General features: G+C 36.1%; 1 long non-coding RNA gene and 3 pseudogenes across 1 annotated transcript; 2 read left to right on the top strand and 2 right to left on the bottom strand.

The window, feature by feature from the left end:
* Nucleotides 1-487: 487 nt before the first annotated feature.
* LOC120137038 lies at nt 488-22,504 on the top strand. The gene is made up of 3 exons (XR_005517404.1): nt 488-553; nt 4,347-4,356; nt 22,491-22,504. It is a non-coding gene; the product is annotated as an uncharacterized LOC120137038 (long non-coding RNA).
* LOC120137036 lies at nt 556-2,400 on the bottom strand (annotated as a pseudogene).
* On the top strand, nt 8,469-11,856 carry LOC120137037 (annotated as a pseudogene).
* LOC120137035 lies at nt 14,447-20,222 on the bottom strand (annotated as a pseudogene).

Raw genomic sequence — 22,504 nt, 5'->3', positions numbered from 1 at the left:
TTGTCCACATAAAGCAGTGAAATCCGAGTGAGGTTGGCTAATGAAAGAGGAAGAGAACCAGAAAGATAGTTAATGGAGAGATTGAGATGGGTGAGCTTTGAAAGCGAGTCCAGCACGGGTGGGATAGGACCAGAGAGAATGTTGGAACATAGATTTAGACAGGCAAGGTGTGGGAAGGAGGTGAAATCCAAGTTACTAAGATTACCTCTAATACGTGCCCTTAGAATTCTAGTTTCTGTTATGCTTTCAGCATTAAAAAATTCCGAACCAATTACATTGGGTGCTAAGAATCTTTTTTGTTTGCTGCAAGTGTCCATGATCGGAAAGAGAATTGATTTGGGAGACTCTTTCCATCAAAGAAGAGCAGTACAAATGACAAACCTTTTTGGAAGTAGGCCATTATTTGTTTGTTGCTCAACGATAGAAGAAAGACCCTTTATTTGAAAGATATCTGAAATTTTTCGTCATTATTTTCAAGTTTGAAATATCCAAATGGAAGATATATGAAGCTTATCACAATGCAAGATTTGCATCGCGGATCACATGAAGGAAGGTTTTATTAATCCATTCCTAAAGAAATTACTGTCTAACTACAACTCGGATTCAGGTAAAACAGGAAGCTTTTTGATTAACTCTTTTTCATTGTGATGATTCCTATTCTCACTCACACATGATATGGGTGGCAAATAGTTACATCTAAAGGAGACTTGACAAACAAAGGACACGAGCAAACCGATTTAACTGTAAATGATTCATTCGTATGTCGTCTACGATTGCCATTCTTTATGGACGTCGAAACTGTAGTTGATCTTCAAGTAGCACTTGTTGTCGTCGTCAACAAACTGCAAGCAGAGAAAAAAGAGTAATGAAAACAAAAATCAGTAAGGCCTCAAGATTGTACAAAATTTCAACTGTGGTTTGATGTCTATTGTCTACTACATGAGATGACCCACAAATTTGAATCCTAAAAGCCTGTTTCACATGGATCCTGACAACTCATTAATGAGATCTTTATTAGTGTATTAATTCTTGTACATAGCATTGCTCAAGAACTGAAACCATTGTTAAGGTCCATTACTCTGGATGGTGACACTATCAATATGGGTTCTTGCCTGTTGGTGAAAATTTAATTCAAAATAGTGATTTGGTATTTTTGGTTTTCAAACAGATGAGTGCATGACCTACACAATTTTGACACCCATCTGACAAGAAAGTCACAAGCTTGTGATAATAAAATAAAAAACAGCAAACAAGATTCATGCTAGCAGCAGCTTAAACCATTTTGTGCAATCATGGTGTATAACAGATAACAAAGAAAAGAATTTTTGTTTATTTTACCTTACTTCTAGCTGAATAAGATCCTCTAGCAAACATCCCAGATGGAGTTGTTTCTTCAGATATTTCATGTGTGTAAGGCTCTGTCTGGGGGCTGAAGGTCCCTATCATCTCTTTCGTGCTATCGACTGGTACAATAATTCATGGAGAAGAACATCAATCTAAAGTTCATAGAAAATAATATAATTCTTTCATATGAATAACCGAGAAAGAAAAAAAAGGAATTACCCTTGACACTAGTTTTCCAAACCATGTTAGTGTACTTGAGTCTAGATACAATGTTGTTGCTCACTTGGAAAGTGAATTTCAGGCAGTATTTGCTTCCTTCTTTTAAGGTAAACCACGAACCTTTAGGCTTACCGTTCTCCGGAATTGTAAGTACCATATCAGGCCTACCGGGCGATTTGATTGCAAGGCTCAGGATCTTAACATCAGGTTCCAGCTTTTCTGTACAATCATAAACAATTGAAGCAAATGTCAGGACGCAAAGAAAGGGCAACCTTCTTTTCTTTTTCCTAGACTTCTACGGGTTTGCAGGTGGAGAAATGCATACACATTGCTTGGGAGGTGAAACAAGAAAGAAACAGCAGAAAACGGAAACTACTGAGAGAGATGTAGTAAGAGAAATCAAACCTCCAACGGACTCGAAATCAACAGCCCAAGAAGTTGTTCCTTCCACCTTCTTAAGCTCTCGTCATCCTGAACCCTCAAATTTAAAGAAAAGAAAGATAATAAGCACTAAAAGACGATGGGAAAAAGAATTGGAACTGAAATATGAAGGAAGCCAACCTTATCCTTTTCGAGTTGTTCTTTAAGGGTGCACTTAGGGCCCAACTCAATCTCCCTCTCTTCATCTTCATCATCATCATCATCATCATCATCGCCTTCAGTTGGACAAAGGCAAGTCTCGCTAGCTTTTATACTGAATCCATGGTGTTGTCCTTCACCGTTTGCAGGCATCTTTGATGTTGTTTTTGTCTCTGAAGCTTCACTGTCAACAACAGCTCCGTCTTTGTCAAACCCCATGCTCTTGGAACTCGGATCCTCACCAACTGCCTAAGACATCAACTGCCCATCAAACAGGTACAAAGAGAAAAGAGTGCAAAAAAAAATCCCTCACCAAGAATATATATATATAACACTACTAGTACAAAAACTAACAGAGTTTGCCCAAAGCGCAAAAGAACAGAACAGAAAAGCCAAAAAAACACTAGGGTCTAGGAAGAATCTCAGAAGAAAACAACAAAAGATGAGGGAACCCCAATTCAAAACAAAACAAAATTATAATTATAGTATTAAAATATGGGTCAAAGAATCCCAGAAAGGTAAACAAAAACCAAATACCAAGGAAAGAATGGGATAACCCTTCAAACAAGAAAAGACGCCAAGAAAAAAGAAAAAGAGAAGAGATATGGGGGGTTCGTCGAGGGAAAGTTCAAAACACTCGAGGAAGAGTCGTGTAGCCATCCGAAAATATGCATACTCATGAAATGAAAGAAAGAAAGAGAAAGAAGTGGACAGATCGTGAAGGCCACTCCTGCAGTTAGCTTCCACGAAGACCACGATTAGAGGACGGGTTTTTGGATTCTAAAAATTTATTATTTAACCGGACAAAGTTAGTAGATGGCAGAGATAACAGCATTACAGCCTAGATTGCGTCGACCCTTTGTTTAATAATATATGGCTTTTGACCTTTTCTCAGAGACATGTAAATGATTAGAAAAGATGCGATTAGAATTGGCAATGACAGGGTTTTACGTCTATCATATAGCCTATGCTGACTGCTATGAACCCTTTGTGGAAGGAGGCATTGGTCTCCATGTAGTTTATCCTTCTTTTTCAAACTTTAGTACTTCCAATCGTCAAGTCTTAATCTCATATCTCCATTTCAACTTGTGGATAAATGTAATAATTCCAATATTGACTGGAAGGACACGCAGAAGGATTACACGAAAATAGAAATCCCTGCATGTCGTGATTTTAATATAGCCTGATTATTATGCAAATAATATTAATAATAATGATAGCCTGATTCGTGGATAAACCATCATCAGTTGAATCAATTATGCATAGTTACAGAAAATACTCAATTTTATAATTGATTAGTGATTAGCTGGTTTGTATTGATTGAGAAGCCTACCTCTGGAACCGGACGTGAGCAAAACAAATGCTTCCTGCACGTTGCTTCCATCTCTTTCTGTCCTCATAATACATATAATCAACAACTAACTTACTTAGATGTGATACGACAATTTTCCCGATGAGTAACAGATTTTTGAGCTCTCCAGCTGACTCCCTGCTTCCCTAAAGATGAAACTTTAGCAGGTGAAGACATTAATATACCTCATCTACCAGTAGTCCGTGACAAAGAAAAGAAACAAAACTTCTTAATAACCTATCAACTTTTAACTCATTCATTAATTTACACAAAATTAGAAAGGTGTTTCTGGGTACTACTACTGAAACCCAATTATCATTAAAGAGAAAAATAAAAAGATTTGCATATCCATTTTTGTTTTTAAAAAAATCATTAAAAATTTGGACCCTATTTTTAAATTTTTAAACCTGCCGTTGTCACCCTTTTTTTCTCAAAATGCTTCTTCCTTTTTAACATATTAATATATTATAAGAGAATTTATCGAATGGATTTGGAATATTTCTTTAAAGATTTATGATTTGAGCAATTATGTACAGAAAGAATGTATATATTATTGACAGGTTAAGAAGAATTCGAAAATATTGGACCGACCAAATCTTGAACCAGTAAAAATATATGTACAAAGTACTTGAACAGTGAATAAGAATTAGAGTAAATGGACAAATTCTTTGAATCATACTAGTTGATTGTTTTCAATATCTAGGGCTGTCAATGCCAATTCTAATAACAAACAATCGGCTATAAAATCATAAACTTGTGAGTTGTAACCAACCTATCCAAAAGATTTAGTCCATTCTTTGCAATCAAACATGAAATGGCCGGAATAAAATAAGGGGGGGGGGGAAAGATATAGATTGATGACAGTGTGGAATTCTGATGCTACCTCTCCATGTTCATATGAGAATATCTGGCATCGCATTCGAGATTCTGAGGCAGAGAGCTCCAATAAGATCAACAATTTCATCGCGGGAGGCCGTTAGGTGATGGGTTCGGCTCGAGAACGATGACCCGTGATGGTTTGGGTTTAGAAATTGCGCCATAATTTTGGGATTCACTGTCCTCATCTGCTATTTGAGTTGAGTGCAAGTATTTATTAAATAGGTCGAATCAATTTTTATAATATTTTCTTAACATTATATTTATTTGCTGTTTCACCTGAAAATATTGTTAAATCAATTTTGGATTATTTTAGGAGGAACTTTATAGGGTGTTGTCCATTAAATAATTGATCATATATATATATATATATATATTAAAATAACTAAGATATTTCATTTATCGAAAGTTGTATCAACAAATGTCTTGCCAATTATAGATTTAACAAATACAATCAAGACTATCGAAAATAAAATACAACAATGACCGCTTAGTGATAGTCTGATAAACAAAATCATTAACAAATGGAGCAAAAATAATGATTGCTTAGTGATAGCATAATAAACAAAATAATTAGCAAGTGGAGCAACGTCGTACATAAATTGAACACACTAACAACTTCGAGCATCAAAACATGGAAGAGAGAAATTTAAAGAAAAACCAAAATGACCAACGGAAAAACGATCTCCCCTTAACAGAGAAGATGACCAATAAAAAATCTACACCAAGAGTTAAAACACCAATAATCATAATATCCTTTACTATAACAAGAGTCAAGGGAAATTATTATTAAAATACGATAAAAAATGACAGGGTGGTGGTCACCACCACCATGAAACAAAGAAATTTTAATAACTGCCCAATAAACCAATTGCTCATATATTTGAATAACTGATATTGCTTTCTTTTAGCATTTGTATTTTATTTTAACCTTAAAATTATTTTTTAATTTCAAAGACATTATTAGAAATATTTTATAGAAAATTTTTACAATACTCTACGAGCACCGTTAAACATCATTAATTTAATTTATAAAAATTTAAAATAAAAATATTAATTATTTTTAAATCTTTTTAAATAATTTTTAAAAGGTAAATTATAATTTTTTTATTGTTAGTAAATGATTATGAAAACTAATATAATTAATATCTTATTTTAAATAATTTATCTTTAAATTTTTAACTAATTTAAAATTATACATCGAGTCATTTAGCATTTTAAATTTTTATAAATTAAATTAATGATGTTTAACGGTGATTATCGTTAATAATGTTCAGGTGTGATCGTAGAACGTGACATACTCGTCTTACTCATTAATACAAATTGGATTAAGAATGAAAAGTTAATGACATGGATATGTCTAAATGATACTGTAAGCATTTTTAAACCAGACCCAAAATGCCCAAATAACTCAGTCCCAACAATAGAAACCCGGACCCAAAACCAACCGAGCTAAAATACCCCCTTTTCCCCTCTTCCCCAAAAATTTGGGAATGAAAACAGATTTCTTGAACTTTGTTTTTCTCTGCATTTTTAGCTTTCTTTTCTTTCCTTTTTCATTCTTTTTGCTTTTGGTTTTCGTGGGTTCATGGGTTGCAGGTGGTGTGGCCACCATTGAGCGGTGGCCGGCGTGTGAGAGACGCCGGTTCGTGGCCTAGCTGGCCGGCTGAGGTGGCCGGAAGTGAGCTCGTGGGAGTCCTTGGTGGGGGCTTTAGTCAAGAGAGCAATGAGAGCGAGAAGAGTTTGGCCATTTCGACCTTCGTTTAGCCTCCCTCGGCTGGCTCGGTCGCCGGTCGGAGCATGGGGTGGTGACAGTCGTCGAGGCTCGACTTTGAGGCCGCCGAATGGGGTGAGAGAGGAAGATGACGAGGAGGTTTGCCGGCAGTTCAAGGGGCTTGGCCGGTCCTCCTCCGTCGTGGTAAAGGTCGCCGGTGGGTGTAGGTTGATCACCGGCCCGGTGGCCGGCGTGTGGGGGCCGGTGAACGGTGGCCGAGGTGAGTTATGGAAGCTTAGGATGCTCATCGGCTGTTTACGTAAAAGGGAGGGAAAAATTTTCTGTTTTATAAAAAGGGTAAATCACGCACCAGATCCCCAGATTCTAATTTTTGCTTTGTCCACCTAATTTTAGGGTCAAATTTTATTTCAGGTCCTCCCGAGTTTAGCGAGTCTTGCATTTTGCTCACTTTCAGGGTAAAATCATCTTTAAGCCCCCCGTCGTTTATCTTCTTTTGCACTATGGTCATTTACTTTGTTATTTATTTCGAATATGCATATTAATTTTATTAACTTTCGATTTGATCATTATTTTCGTTATAATTTAGCTTCTGTTTTATTATTTGTTGCATTTTAGTCGCTGGACCTTTTATTTCTAATTTATTGCACTTTTGTCATTATGTTTTATTTTATTTTAATTTAATCACTATTATTATTCTGATTTATTATAATTTAATCACTATTATTATTCTGATTTATTATAATTTAGTCACTATTGTTTTATGTCATTTTAGCCACAGTTTGGACTCTGCTTCTTATTTTATTATGATTTAGATGTGATATTTTCAATTTATTCATGTTAGTCACTTTTAATTCTGATTTAGCTACTGTTATTTTATTTTTTGCATTGTAATCACTATTTATTTCATATTTAGTTATTAACTTTTATTTTCTTGCATTTTAGTCGTTGTTATTTTATATTTATGCAATTAGGTCCTTTAATTTATGTTTATTTTATGTTTTTATTTTTATACAGTTTTTTATTTCTATGCTATTTTTTAATTTCAATTAAGTTTTATTATTAATTTAATTTCATAATTTAATTCTTAAACTTAGTTTTAAATTAGACTAATATTCGAATCAAGCTTAGAAATTAGGACAACACTGTAGTTATTAATTAGGGAGTAATTCGAGTCGAGTTTTTGCATAAGATACCCGATTACTCGAATCGATTGCTCGACTTTTAAAATTTATTAAAAATTAATATTTTCTAAAAATACTTTAGGTTTAATAATTTAGATAAAAATTAGATTTTTAATTAGTCTTCAACTTTAGAAATTATTAATTTAGGGCCTAAGCTTTTAGATCTTTTAGAGATCGATATTTTTAGATTTTAACTTTTTAGTCCCCAAACTTCGATTAGTGCTTTAATTTTGACATAATTAAATAGGTTAAATAGAACCTCTACTTTAGGTTAGATTTCAATCTAGTCCTTTAAATTTAGGAAATAATTCGAGTTAACTCTCGCCTAAATGCTCGAGGGACCATCTTGATTATTCGATTCGATAATTTATTAAAATCAAATAGGATTAATATTAGAGCCTATATTTTTAGGTTTGAGTTTCTAGGTTCCTTTAATTTTATAATTTGACATCTTAAGTTAGAAAAAACCTTAATTTACCTTAGCTTAATTAGGATTAAATAAAAATTTGTTTAATTGCATTATTTTTAAACTTAAGACAATGTTCACTTATTAGGGAATTAATTGTACATCTTCCGTAAGTATGCTCAGGGGGTGAGTACAGGTAATTCCCTAAATAAGTCGATACCTTTTCAAGATTGTATCATGATTTTCTAAAAACGAGACAATATTCAGTTATTAGACACAATAGTTGATCTCCCGCGTTTATGCTAGGGGGCGAATGTTATCGGTCTCAATAAATGAATACCCTTTTCAACTTTTGCATCTGTAATGCTTTTTAAATTAAATAAAGATTGAACTCAAAATTTTTAATTTTAAATATAGGGTAATCAACTAGGTACCAATTTTTAGGTGCTTGTAGGGGTGTTAATCATTCTCAAAGCGTAACTGACTGCCGAACATGATTTATGGATTTTCTTAGACCTTAAACTTGATATTTTGATAAAAATAAAATATTTTATGAAAATTACCCAGTTTTTATGGTGTTCCAATCACACCTTAAATGATTGGTAGCGACTCCTCACATTTCGAAACGCTTTTCAAAGAAAAACCTCTCGAGTCTATATCGGTTTTTCAAAGTTACTAATACTTTAGTAACCTTTTGTATAATGTTACCCTTGTAAACAAAAATATTATTTTAATAGAAGGTTCAAACAATTGGATACATGTAAAGAAGCACAGGGACAAAAATAAGTGGAACTCTTGTTCTCGTCGTAGGAGGAAGTAGTCGTGATGGCGGAAGATCTGGTGCTGGATACGGCTATCAGAGATTGGGTGCTGATACCCCTATCGGTGGTGAGGTGATGGTTCTCATTGGCATCCTCCGCTATTTCGTTTCTAAGCTTATGCGCTCCTCTCAACTTCCTGATCCTAAGATCGTCAAAGAGGGGTATTTCTCTCCCACCTCTTCTTCTTCTTTTTTTCTTTTTTATAACGAAAATTCGGAAAAGATAAATAGGTCTCAGGTTCATCAATTCCCGAATTTATATTTCCAGGCAAGTAATTGTTCGGGCTCGGAATTTGGGAGCTGCTGCTAATTTTATCCCTCCCTAGTTCTTCCGCTCACTTAGGGTTTATTTCAGCAATGAGGATTGCCTTCTTCTTCTTCTTCTTTTATAACACTTGTGACCACAATTATTACTAGTAATTGCCTTTTTTTAACTTTGTTATTTTTCTTCTTCTTTTGTTTAGAGCTTATTGTGATGTTAGCCGATTGCTCATTAGCCGTAGATGAATTATTATTTTGTTGGGATTGCTACTAATCAATAGGCTATGGATAGCTTTGTTAAAATCAGTTCAAATTGATGAAAAGAATCCACCAATTGTAAGTTCGTTTCCTTCTCAGAGAGGAATAAACTAAAGCTAATTTTAAGGCACTTTGTAGGAAAATGGATTACTGTTTGTCCCCAAGGAGTAGGCTCAAAATGCTCAAGCTCAAATGTTCTCTGACCCTAACATGGCTACGGATATGACGAAGAAAAATCTCTCTATGATTATACCTCAGGTATTTTTGTGGTGCTTTCACGTTTGGTGTTCGTATGCTTTGGTGTAATTGCTCATGTTATAGAACTTACTGTTTTTTATAAACCTGTTGCTGTTGTCAGACTCTCACTTTTGCATGGGTCAACTTCTTCTTCTCTGGATTTGTTGCAGGTCTGGCTCTTTACTATTGTTTTAGTTCCAAATTTCCTAGTATTTTCCTTTTTCATGCTACATTTGAGATTGAATTTGCAGATCTGTGTACAAAATTGATTTCATGTATCTGATATACTGAATTTTCCAAAGTTAACCCCTTCCCTATTTGATTGGATCTGTTCCATTTTCATTCTTTCTGCATGGTGATGGACACAATCTTTTGTTGTGTGACAATCAAAGTCTAACTTAAGTGATCATGTTAGTGTTATTATGATTTTTATTTATTGGTACTATTGTGCTGTTATTAATGATAATGTGGTTACCTCTTCTATTTGTTCTCTCTTGCAGCCAAAATACCCTTCCCATTGACTCAGAGGTTTAGATCAATGTTGCAGAATGGAATTGACCTTAGCACAGTTGATGTGAGCTATGTTAGTAGCCATTCATGGTACTGGTCTTATTTTGTATGCAAGAAGCTTTTTATAAATTTTCTTTTAATTGTGTTTTTCCCTCTATGATCTCTTCTTTTCTGAGATACTTTCTTGACTAAGTATTACACCAATTATTGACAAATTTTTTCATATCCAGGTATTTCCTCAATTTGTTTGGCTTGAGGGGTTTATTTAGTCTGATTCTAGGAGAGGAAAATGGTTAGTGTTGGATCATAAACTTTCTATTATATTTTATATTAGATAGCAATCAGCACTTTCTTCAGTTCTTGGATTTTAGTTTTATAATGAAAGTTGTAATTTTTTTTTCTTTTTTAACAGCAATGTATGATACACAACGAATGATGCAGATGAGTGGATTTGGTTTTGATCCATCAAAGGTATTATATTAGTCAAATCCCTGTTATTTTTTGTCTTCTAATGGAGATTATTTTCCACAAGTAGCATGTGAAGCAAAATAGAATTTTTATCAAAGATATTAACACTTTGATCATAGGTTAGTTGAAATACTTTTGAAATACTCAAGTTTCTCAGGGTTGTTTCCGTAGATAAGCTTAGGACGACACCTTAAATGGTATTTAGTAGGGAACATAGAATAATAAAAATTACGGGTTTCAGCCTCAGAGTTTGTACAATTTTTCTTCCAAAGAGTCCTTGAGCTTATAATTTAATTGGTCATACAGGGAACACTGGTTGCCTCCTTATATACATACAGTTATGCACTCATCCCCAAGCTTTTTTTGTGGAGGCACAAAGTTTTTTGATATTGTATCCATCTTTTTTTTTAATTGACTAAGTATTCTTTATTATATCTCTTAGGAGAATGACTAGTGTGATCTTAAATGTTGGTTACACATGGCTGTTAGCCTTTTAGCCAAGGGAAAAATGATTGCTGTTGCTGTGGGCTGGGCAGTTTGTTAATGATTGATCTTGTCCGCAATACTTGCAATTCAATTAGGAGATTGTTTAGACGGGGAATTTGGAATTCCATTCCCATGATGATGAACCAACACTGCCCCATCAGTGTGCTACCACAATCTTTTGTGCCTCTAATCTCTGTGCAGCTTGGACTGCCAGATTCAAATAGGTTTGCCCTGATGTAAATGTGGGACAGGCTCTTCATAAAAAAATGTTTGTCTCTGTCTTTTTGAGGCATTATCATGAATGATCAACTTTTTAGTAAAGATCCAAATTTAGAACCGCCCATGCTTTGGGGGTTTGATATTTACCTGTTGAGAATCCTTGTGGTAGGAATTTCAGCCAGTGCTTCCTCAGCATCCCCAGGTTGTGTTCCTGTACCCTTTTACTCTGCTAAGTAATCAAATCAACAAGGAAAATGATTACAACTACGTGCAATGAACCAAACTGTTTTTGTGGTTGATATCTGGTTTAAATTTAGGAAATCGATATCCCTTTTTTGTGATAATAGATGTATTCTGGAAGGCATTGCCTTTTTTATTTGGTTGAATAGTTTAAATTTATAAAGCATTCTGTAAAGAAATTTAGAATAAAAAGGATTTTGCTTGATTCCTTAATCCGTTGATTGTCATTGTTATTAGAGCCTGGGTGCTGAGAAAGATGATCTTGACATTGTACAACATGAGGGGGCACTCCCTAAATTTGAGCTTCGGGCTGAAGCAGTGTTGAAAAAGCTCATCAGGTGAACACCACTGGAACATATAACCAGCTCTCAGAAGAGGGTGGTTGAGGTGAAGTTTGCCTGATAGATGAAATACCTGAGGAACCATGTCTTTAGGCTTTAGAAGCAAGAAGACTTGCTTCATAACTTTTTTTTGTCTTGATAATATATATAGATATAGGGAAGCTTCTTTGTCAACCATGGGGGATGACTTAATGTTTGTACCCTCAGTTTCTACTAACCGTCATCATGTTGTCTGAATTATTTGAAGACCCAAATCATTAGTATTGCATTCGGCTGACTTTATAATGGTGATCCGAAACTTTATAATATCTTGTTGGCCCATAACTTTATAATATCTTTGCAGCAAGCAAAAGCTGCAGATTGGTTTTAAAATTATTATTGATAATTTTTTAAGATAGATTGTACTATTCATTCCTTCACTGAGCATCGGTCCACAGGGTCTTGCTATGCTAGCTGGATGTGCATGTTTAGAGGAACAACTTGTTGAATCGTAAAAAGAAGCTCAAAAGGTACTCACGAGCCTGGTCGCGACCCATAAAATCAAACCGGTTGATATATCATCATCAACTATTCGTCAAAGCTGAATAACTCGTTTCCTTACCCCGTGTCACATGAGGCACACAAACACCGAACGTTTTCATGAACGTCAGTAGCGTTGGTCTTGGCAATAATTAAATCAATAAGATGTAACCGAATCGTCTTTTTTCGAATTTCAGACTAATTTGTGCTGTAAATAATTTTCACAATATGGTCTAGATTTTGAAACCACTTTCAGCAAGTGAGTTACTCAAAGGTTCCTAGTGCCTAGAACAAGTTGGACAGAAAAACATGTAACATGATGTAGTAAAAGGAACACGAATTCACTGTAAACTTAAAAGTAAACGTTTGTGGAGATTTGAAGAAATGATGTTTTGGAATAAAAGGAAGGGTGGAAATGGCTTTTAATGAGGACAGGATCACGTGGGGATGGTGCGTGGCAAATCGGAGGGCTGGGATAAAAGCAGAGAGGCATCATTCACATGACCCATCTTCCCAAAGTGGAAACCATATGGAAAAAACCAGCAAATTTTCAATATGAGTTGGGAGAGTGGGACCTTTTTGGTTGCTTTGCCACCGTCCTATACTCTTGCCTGCCCTTTCCTTCTTTTGTTTGCCCATTGATCCATTTCCTTATTTACAGACATCACGGATACATCTAATCAAAACCAATCAAGTAACCTTAATTTTAATCAAGCTCAAACTCAACATTAATTTGAGACCTTCACTCCTACCCTCTTTGTTCATTGTTGTCTACATTTCATTTTATTAATTCTTGGAAGGTCCATTCATTCATTGCTTAACTAATTATTATTTTTTAAAATTATTTGGTTTAAAACATGTACTAACAATAATTATTTCTTGGAGGAACAGAACAAAAAAATAGAAGGAGATTGGCTTTTGATGCCATTCAAAATGCCAAATTGATATACTTATAAATACAAATAATCGACATATTTATGAGAGATTATTTGCATGTTGCATGTCATGTCTTCTAGGTTCTGCAAAAGCCTACCCAGCATGCTTCATTTCATATCATAATATATATACATATATATAGATAAAGACGTAATTAATGGCCTCCATGAATATAATTATATCAGAAACCTTATCAAATGAATACTTTATTGATGGGAAGAGTAGGAACATGAACAATGGTAATGTCCAGAGTGTGTCAACTTGTAATCCTCCAATTATTTTATATTACTAAAATCAGCCATTTACATCCTATAAATACCTCTCCATCCATTCGCTTCCCTCAGAGCACTTTTAAGACCTTCCTCTTCTCCATTTCTTTAATATTTTCTTCTGCTTTGCTTTGCCTAATCATTCCAAATGGCCAGTGTTGAGGTAATGAAATTTGCTTGGAATTATATAAGTTTAATTTATAACAGCATATCTTAACCCGTCATTTATTTTCAATGATATGCAGGCCTTCCCTTGCAGGTTCAACAAACATCAACGGCATTGCCGGAGAAGGAGACAGCGGAGGTAATCCTGGTTGATGAGAGTGCACCAAAGGAGGAGGCAAAACAGAAGCCCCTGTTGAAGAGGAAGATGATACCAAAGAAGCCAAAGTTGAAGAGGAAGGGAAGGCAGCCGCCGCTGATGATGAGAAAGAAGATACAACAGAGGCGAAGGCCGAAACAGTTGCAGAAGAAGAAGTGAAGGAAGAGACGGAAGCTGCGGCAGAGGAGGGAATTTCTGAGAAAGTTCCAGTTGAAAAGGCTGCGGAGTAGAGAAGGGGATAAAGAGTCTTGTGTTTCTTCTATTGCGAGTGTTATTTGTTTACTTTAACTATGGAAGACGGATGTGTGACGAGGTGTTTTTCTTCTTTCTTTTCGCTCTATTTGGGGTTCGATATATATATATTGAGTCAAGGATCAACACGTGCACGTTACATACCATGGTGATTGATGTATGGTTTGAATTGTTTGGGTTCCCTGAAGAGTTTGATATGGTGTGATGTGATCTCTACTAAGTTTGTATTACGGCATATATATTTTATACAGTATCATATATGTGTTGTAATATTCAGGGCTTGATTCTAGCAATTTTAACTATTTTAGTGGTAACTTGTTATTATTCATTGACGTCCTAGGTTCAAATCCATGGATGTGAGAAAGCGATATAAAAGTAAGAGAAAACGTCCTTCTCTCTTTATTTAAATATATATTTGGATAAGATAAAACGAGGAAATTGAATATTGCTTGTTTTCTTTGAAAAATTATTATTTTTATCTCAATTTGAAGAAAAAAGAAATGAAGAGAAAGAAAACAAAGCTACAGATTACCTCACTAAAAGAACTAAGCTACAGACATAAATTTAAAGGATTTCTGTAAGTCTAGATGTCATTGCACCACTGTGTAATTACATCAATTCGCCTGTCTTGCCCAATGCCCAAACCCTTTGCTTATATACATCATATAAATAGTTGATTAGGGGACAAAAAGGAAAACAATGACATCTCTATAAGGGAAAAGGAAAATACAATTAACTACATCATATTGATCCCATCTCCTGAACAATTTTTTTCCGTGTTCTGTTAACACCCGCCCCCAAAATGCAATAATAACTTGGTGTTTTTTACCAGGCACCAAAGCTGCACCCATCGTGTTCCTGAGTAATAAAGTTAAGACGTTTTCGCATTTCGCCCATGGAGGGATATGGTGGGAAACATATCCGGTAAAAGCAGGTATGAGAAGAAGGAAGATGCTCACACGGCTCTGTCGACTTACAAATACAAAGCCGCGAGGCTAAACCACGGATACATTCTACCGGAAGATACTTCACTGAGGTCCAGAAGAAAAGTTCCTTCCTTTGCTCTGCTGACATTTCCTTAACAATCTGCCATTTTTTTAATTTGAGCAAGTAAATTATTGGGCAAAAATAGCACAAACTTATAGGTTTCATCACAGCAAGTAATATACAACTACAGCCTATTAATAAATATCCAAGAAAACAAAGACAATTATAGCTATTGCAGATGTCCCACGTTATCACTTTCCTTTTATCTCAATTAGTGATTTGCAACAAAATCAAGCCATCAAAAAGAGGCAGGACAGAAGTAAAGCCTATGGTTCCAATTCTCTAATTAGTTGTAGCATAATGCTAACCAATTTAATAATATCCATCCCATGTTCCATAGGTCCATGTTTTCAAAATAAAACTGAATATGTGTGACATGTAGCATGAAAATTAATAATATAGAATTCGATTTAAAGAAAACACAGATACATAGACCATGGTATTAGTAAAACACATTCCTGTTAGTCCATACCTCCCAGAACCAGGTTATTTGAGGATCACTTTCTCAGTAGCCATTGTACTCCGTATGTGCTTTCCAGTCTTCAACACAAATGGCACTTTCAGTTCCATACAGCATCCAATCAAGCTCTAAACCTTTGAAAAAGAACTTCTGGAGCATTGAGTTAGAAAGAATATGGCCGAAACCCTGGGAAAAATAATCTACCTGTTCAGAAATAGATGTTATAAACGATCACGAATAAGAAGGTTAACATATTCCTGCTTATTACTGCTATTTACAGCAATGTTTTTTCCATCAGGGCATAGTTCCACAACTCTCCTCGATCCTAACTCCTCAACTTCTCTAACAAATGTCAGTCCCAAAGCATCAGAATCAATAAATTCAGCATCCATCTCCAAAATCTTCTTGCAGCTGCTATACAAGCACGGATCTGCCTCTTGTATTATCTTTCAATGACATATCCATTCCAGCCAATTGTAAGAAAAATACACGATCAAAGACAATACCCACTTGCACTTTATGCATCAATACTAATGCAATCACACAACCAGCAAAACTAAAATACTTGAGGTGCAAAGGATCCACCCTAGATGCTGCATATAGAAAGAAATACATAAGTAAGCATATACTTGAGCCAGTGTAATGGGAGCTCCATGTAACTTGTGAAGTATTTTATTTAGGTTTTCGCAAAATATGGTTTAATTTTTTTGCTAATTCAATCATTTTATTAATAAAAAGTTGTTAAAAAAGAGTGATCTCCAACACCAAAAGTGTTCCAGCAAGAAAATATAAACAGGAAAGAGCATTCAACATCAAGGCCCACAAAAACACAAAAAGAGACCCCTTACATGAACAAACACCAGCAGGCAGTACAATGCTTCTTTTGATCAAATCTCGTATTTGCAAGTGCATCAAGCATCCATTCACTTCTCAACAGATTTTAACTGGTTATCCCTCCTCACACTTTAACAGAAATATACCTTGAAATCAATAACTTTTGTTGATTGATCAATAAGCTGCACCTCCTAAGAGCAACCACGGAATCAGCATAAGATTGTTCACCATTTTGACATCATCAATTTAATCAACAAACTCGCCTCAAAACAAAAAACAAAAGGTCACGACACATCCAGCTAATGAAAGAATATCCTTTCTTTCTTCAAGTAGAGCTCATAAAACCAAAATTTTAAAATCCACTATGCTCAGCTCTGGCTTGCTATTCAGCTTTATGAAAGATCCTTCAAAACTACCATTCCACAGCAATTATCTCAACAAACAATTGTCATTTAGTCAGCACTAAACAATATAAAAACTCATGATCATCATCCTTTACTACAATGAATATGTTACAATTAAAGCTTCAATACAATAAAAACAACCTAAACAATCAACCCACCTCAATAACAACAAAGATGCGCCTACACAATGTAAATTCCTCGTTATGAGCCATAGTCTCACTTAAACCCAACAGCAACAATCTCAGTCACACAGCACTCAAATACAAGAAGCTCAATCCCACAAACACCAACACTTCTACCACTAAACATTATCACCACAATCAATTCATGATTTTCGTTTGACGGTCAATATTAGTATGTTAATAATTGTTTCATCATTGTAATTAGTGGGGCACCCTAACAGCTTCCCCAATTTCCATGTTTCCCTATTCTCTTCAAATATGATCACCTTCTGAATCATTTACTGTTTTACTTTCTTTTCTTATTTGGTTAGAGCTGCTCCCTGTCTCTTATTCAATTTCTTCATTTTCCTTTCTGACTTTCGATTGACTATACATAACAAGTCTTACTCACTAGAATCATCCAACAAAGAAGCAAACATGTTTCATCATGTGAGGTTAGCCAAAAACCACATAAATCTCAATAAGAAACCAATATTCTTCCTATAAAAAAAAAGAATCCAATATTATTTTTCTCTCAATTTTAGTGCTCTTACAATTCTTGTTTACCACCGAATTCGAAACCTTACTTCTTTCTTCATTTTGGACTCCCTTATTCTCACTGGCCCTTTACCTCTTTCTCAACTCAATACTCAAGCTACTAACTAGCTATTGTCGTTGTTTCATAGTATATAATGAAATATAGCCTTCGGGTGGGATGAGAAGGTGTAAAATGTGAGGTACCATATCCAATATGGCACACACATCTTGTATAACCACGTACTAAACATTTGGGGTAAAATCGCAGAGATAGACCAATATTAGAGGAACAGCACAACAAAAAACTTACAACAGTGAAGTCAAATAAAAAACCTCATTTTGTTTACATAGAATATCATCCTTGGGTTGGAAATGAAACAACTAGTTGTAATGCAGCCCAAAACCAATGAAAACTATAGATCTAGAACCCTTGAATGGCTGATCAAAGGAATTTTATACTTGAGGGTCAGAGCAGAAGAACCAGCTCTACACGAGAAACAATGAAGTTCGGAAATAAATCATGGGTCTCACTTGCTAAAAGTTAGTAAAGGAAGATTTCTTTTCTTTTCTTTTTCTTGGGGGGGGGGATAGGTGAACAAATCAGGCATGCTTTGAACTCAACACTTAATAGGACTATGAGAATATCTCTTTATGTCATCAAGGATATCGACAAAGTACACTATAAATCTATTAACTATAAAACACTTGTTTTCACATTCTGTTAAGCAAATCCTGATGCACTATTTCTTTCTTTCAAACATGTTATTTGACAATTGACATGAGCCAGTTCTTTTGCTTTAAATTTGACATAGACTGAGTTGCACATAACACAGTATAACCAGTACAAGTTGTAAAGGCAGGCATCAAGAATTCTACCTTTTTACTGCCTCAATCCATGTTTACAAACAAACAAGAGAACACCAACAAAGAGAAATGAAAGAAAAAAGAGAGCAGCAAGAAGTCTTCACTAACAGAAAGTAGGTTCAGAATTTTAGAGGAAGCTTACCAGGATTAGGAAAAAATCTTCTACGATCATTTGTGCACGGCACAAAAAGGGCATTCTCTGGATTGAATATAGCCTGGCATACCAAGAAAAACCACCCCCTCAGTACACCAGGGCCAGTGGCTTCATCATTTTTGAATTCCATGAATAGACCAGCATGAAGTGATTCAGGGTCCACATGAGAAATTTATTCAAATGATTCTGCCAATAAGTGAGACCTGTCAATCAGCATCTCATGCAAGTCCTCGTAGTCTTCTTTTACCTCAGGAAACATCATCATAGCTAAATGCCTCCTGGATTCAAAAATCAGTGACATCTTTGTGCTCAAGTAGCCTTTGATGATCATCATTTCGCCTGGTGGATCTAATTATCAAGGCACACAATGAGGACTTACGGTTCCTCAAAACCATCCAAATTGTTCTTCAGCACCCTGATAAAGTTTGGAGATGCCATTCAGTTCCTTCAAAATGGCAAGATATTGAGACCACCCTAAATGAAAAAAAATCATCTTCACCGCTTTCTCTTGCTGCAAATCTTTCCTCCACTCTGATAAGGCATTTTTCCATTTTAAACAACAAATCATTAAATATAGCATGAAGAAACTCTATCTCCTGAGGATGGCAGTAATCCTTCTTTTTCCAATCAACTGATACTGGAATTTGGGAACCCAATTGTTCAAAAATGGACCTCAAAGGGCTCAAGAATGTTGAGAAATCCCGGACATCACTTGATAATGGTCCACCACTAGTGGTAGAATCTAAACTAGAATCCAACTCCGCAATTAAATGACCAGCCAACTCACTAATAAAGGGGAAAACATCCTTCATGGTAATCAATCCTTCAATCTTCGGCAGCAGTAAAGCCAGAGAACTGCTAAAACTTTCAAGCAACGTGCCCACTGTACTCCGGCAAGAAGCATACAAACTATCCTCATTAACAACATTTCGAAGTAAACTGCAAAACTCTAACACTAATGGTGTACAATAACAAGGCAGCTCTTTTGATAAGGCACTCCTACATGAAGTTCAGAAATGTCTTATTGAACTATCAGTACACTACTTATTACCGCTAACAGGAGACATATAAAGCATTCCCAAAGCGGCATGAGCTGAAGATGCCATAAAAATCAGCAAGTGAGAATGAGCGGCGTCGTTGTTGTCTTTTGGAGTAATTGTGAAGAATTTGTTCAAGCAATCTTTGATCCTCTTGGATGGGGAATGTACCATTTCTCCTCGGCAAAGGCGAAAAATAAGAGAAACCATGTCGTCCATGACCTGCTAGGTTTGAGGGTAGTCAGTGGATCGCATACGACCTACGAGTTGGAGGCTGGCATCATTTTGGATGGCATAATCCGCTAAGGATTGCTCCAGTTGTAGCTGTTTCCCGCGATAGATTAACCGTTGTTCCTTGACCGGGACACCCATAATCACATAAATCCGTTCGTGAAGGGATTTAACCGTGTCCTCCGGACTAGCCGTGACCACCATGGTGTTGCCCTCAGAGAACATTCAGATGAAGAATTGGAGGCGAGTGGATGAATAGCTGGCAGAAGAAGAAGGGTGGGAATCAACCTGGGAAGCGGGGAAGGAGAAAACCGGCGCCTTGGACGAGGGATGAACAGCCGTTATTGGGTGGTGGATATGATGGCGGGGATCGTCTTTTCGCATTCTGAAGAGAACTAAGGGAGCCTCGTCGTCTTGCTCGTCGCCGAGTGCAAGAGCATGCTTGGAGGAAAGGCAATGATCGTAGCCGTTGGGGAATTGATCAACAGCGGGGGACGGGAAGAGAGACATTGAAGGGTGGTAAGCTCAGCCTGCGACGGTGGGGTTGGGAGAAGTAGAGGGTCAAGAAGCTGCAACAAACATTAAAACAAACGCTTGAATTTGGAAAACCCATTCAAAGGAAAAGAGATGAAACCCCCTAAGAAAATACAGAAGAAATTGTGGGCAAAGATCCAATTTGTCTACTCGCGCGAGCCAAATAATCCAGGCGCAACAATGACTGTAAATTTGAGGCGGGATAAATACAGTCAATCCGTGATGACGAGTTTCATGGGTTATAATTTTTTTATGAGCGGTATCAGGTGGATCTCGCATCTCGAATAATTTTAATATACCCTTTGGGACTCATGAAACTCGTCACGCTGGTGTGATTGACGAGTTTTAACGGATATAAATTTGAATTTTTTGATCATTAGATTGACCATTATTCAACGATCGAACATTTTTAAAAATTTCAATGAAACTTGTCACGCTAGTGTGACGACGAAATCATAATCAAGTATGGCAAAATTGTGGACAAACATTGACGTCACATATGTTTGATTTTTTTCATATTTCTCCCATCGCTGATCGTGGCATCAATTTGTGTACATTTTTCTGTCCATACTTTACCCAACGTAAAGTAAGTCTCCTTAACAATACTTGCTATAAGGAGATGTCGAGTCCCTTTCAACACTGAGTTGATACATTCAGCAAGGTTGGTAGTCATATGGTCGTAACGTCGAGCTTCAACATCATATGTTTGTGACCATCTATCCCTAGGGATTTCAACTGCGAACTCATACAAATCATCTCCGTATCTTCTCAAAATTTCAAGCCGTGCACGGAAGTTTGGTTGGAGTAAAGCATACCCTAAAAAGCAGTAAATTAAATGTTATTGAAAAAAACATTAATGAAGAAAAAATAATTAATGACAAATGCTAAGGTACTTACCCATGTTGATAATCTCTTTTTTGATATTTTTCTGCTTAAACCTCTTCATTGCATTCGATGCGATATGACGTATACAATATGCATGATATGCATGTGGAGGCGTCCATCTATTTTCGGGTCAAAAATTTGTGCTTAACAACCCAAGTGACCAATCTGAGATCATGTAAACCAAATCTCGAGTGACAACATGGGAACACAAGTTAGAGAGAAAGAAATTCCAAGTGTCCTCCGATTCATTTTTAACAACGATGAAGGTAATGGGGAAAATATTTTTGTCTCCATCTTGTGCAACGGCTATCATCAAGACGTGTCTGTAGAGCCCATACAGAAAAGTGTCACCGACTTGAATTTGCAAAATCTATAGCTGCTTAAACGCCCAGAACAAGCCATCAAAAATTCTCTTCCCGGGGATAATGTCTCCCTCAAGCGTGACTACATGATAAGTATAGTACGTAACAATGGTTCCAAGGATGAAAAATTTCATTGCTTGCAGCAGACGTGGTAGCTCATTATATGACTGATCCCAATCACCATACAACAAGGTCATTGATTTCTGTTTAGCCATCCATGCCTTGTAATAAGTTGGAATATAACCAAATGTACTTCGAATAGATGCCACTAACACAGAAGCGGGCACTCTTGGATTTTTTTTCCACCAACAGTTTCACATAAGAGCATATGACATCCGAATCTAAATGCTTGTGGTCTTGTGTCAAGGAGGTCATTGTACATGCGTGCTCTGCATTGAACCTTGTGACTTCCCACAACATCTTCCGTTGTAAGTATGATGCTCGTATCCTCCATTTACAGCCAACGTCATGGTATATACACCTTACGAAATAAGTCTTTTGATCCGACTCCGCGACATAGAATTGAAGATGAGCTTTGACGTAGTTCTCATTGATTACTAGTTGTGCCTCTTTTTTTTTGTTTCAAATTGAGACCCAATAGTCAACTCAGATAATCGCTCGACTGAAGAACCCCAGTGGGCAGCACATAACTCTGGCATATCAAACATTTCAGGATTCCATATAGTATCGTAGTTAATGTCATGCATTGCAACTGCATGACCGAGGCAAATCATGGTGAGATATTTCATGTTGAGGTTTGTCCTTGCCCAAACATTTGAGCATTCTGCAATCTTTGACATCGTGAAAAAGATGCCTCCTATACATCACCCTCAACACCCAAACCTTGTCCCTTTGAAGTAGCCTCAAAAAAATCGGACTCATCAACTAATGGTGTGTCGTCATCGTCTGTCAACTGAACAATATCTTCATCATCCTCGCTAAATTCAACAAGGCTTTCACTGAACTGTCCAACAAGGTTATCATCTCCATAACTTGCATGTGGTTCAGAGGGTACTGCTTCTTCTATTCTTCGATCTGGTACTGATGACGTTGGAATATCAATTGCATTACTGGTTTCGACGTAATCTCCACCATATTATTATTTGATGATTGATGAAGTCCAACCATAACAGCAACATCATCATCATCAGCAAGCTGAACTTTT

This window comes from Hibiscus syriacus, unplaced genomic scaffold, assembly GCF_006381635.1.
Source record: "Hibiscus syriacus cultivar Baekdansim isolate YM2019G1 unplaced genomic scaffold, ASM638163v2 tig00110647_pilon, whole genome shotgun sequence".
NCBI lineage: Eukaryota > Viridiplantae > Streptophyta > Magnoliopsida > Malvales > Malvaceae > Hibiscus > Hibiscus syriacus.
The sequence above is the reverse complement of the archived record's forward strand: the minus strand, read 5'-3'. Positions and strand labels throughout refer to the sequence as shown.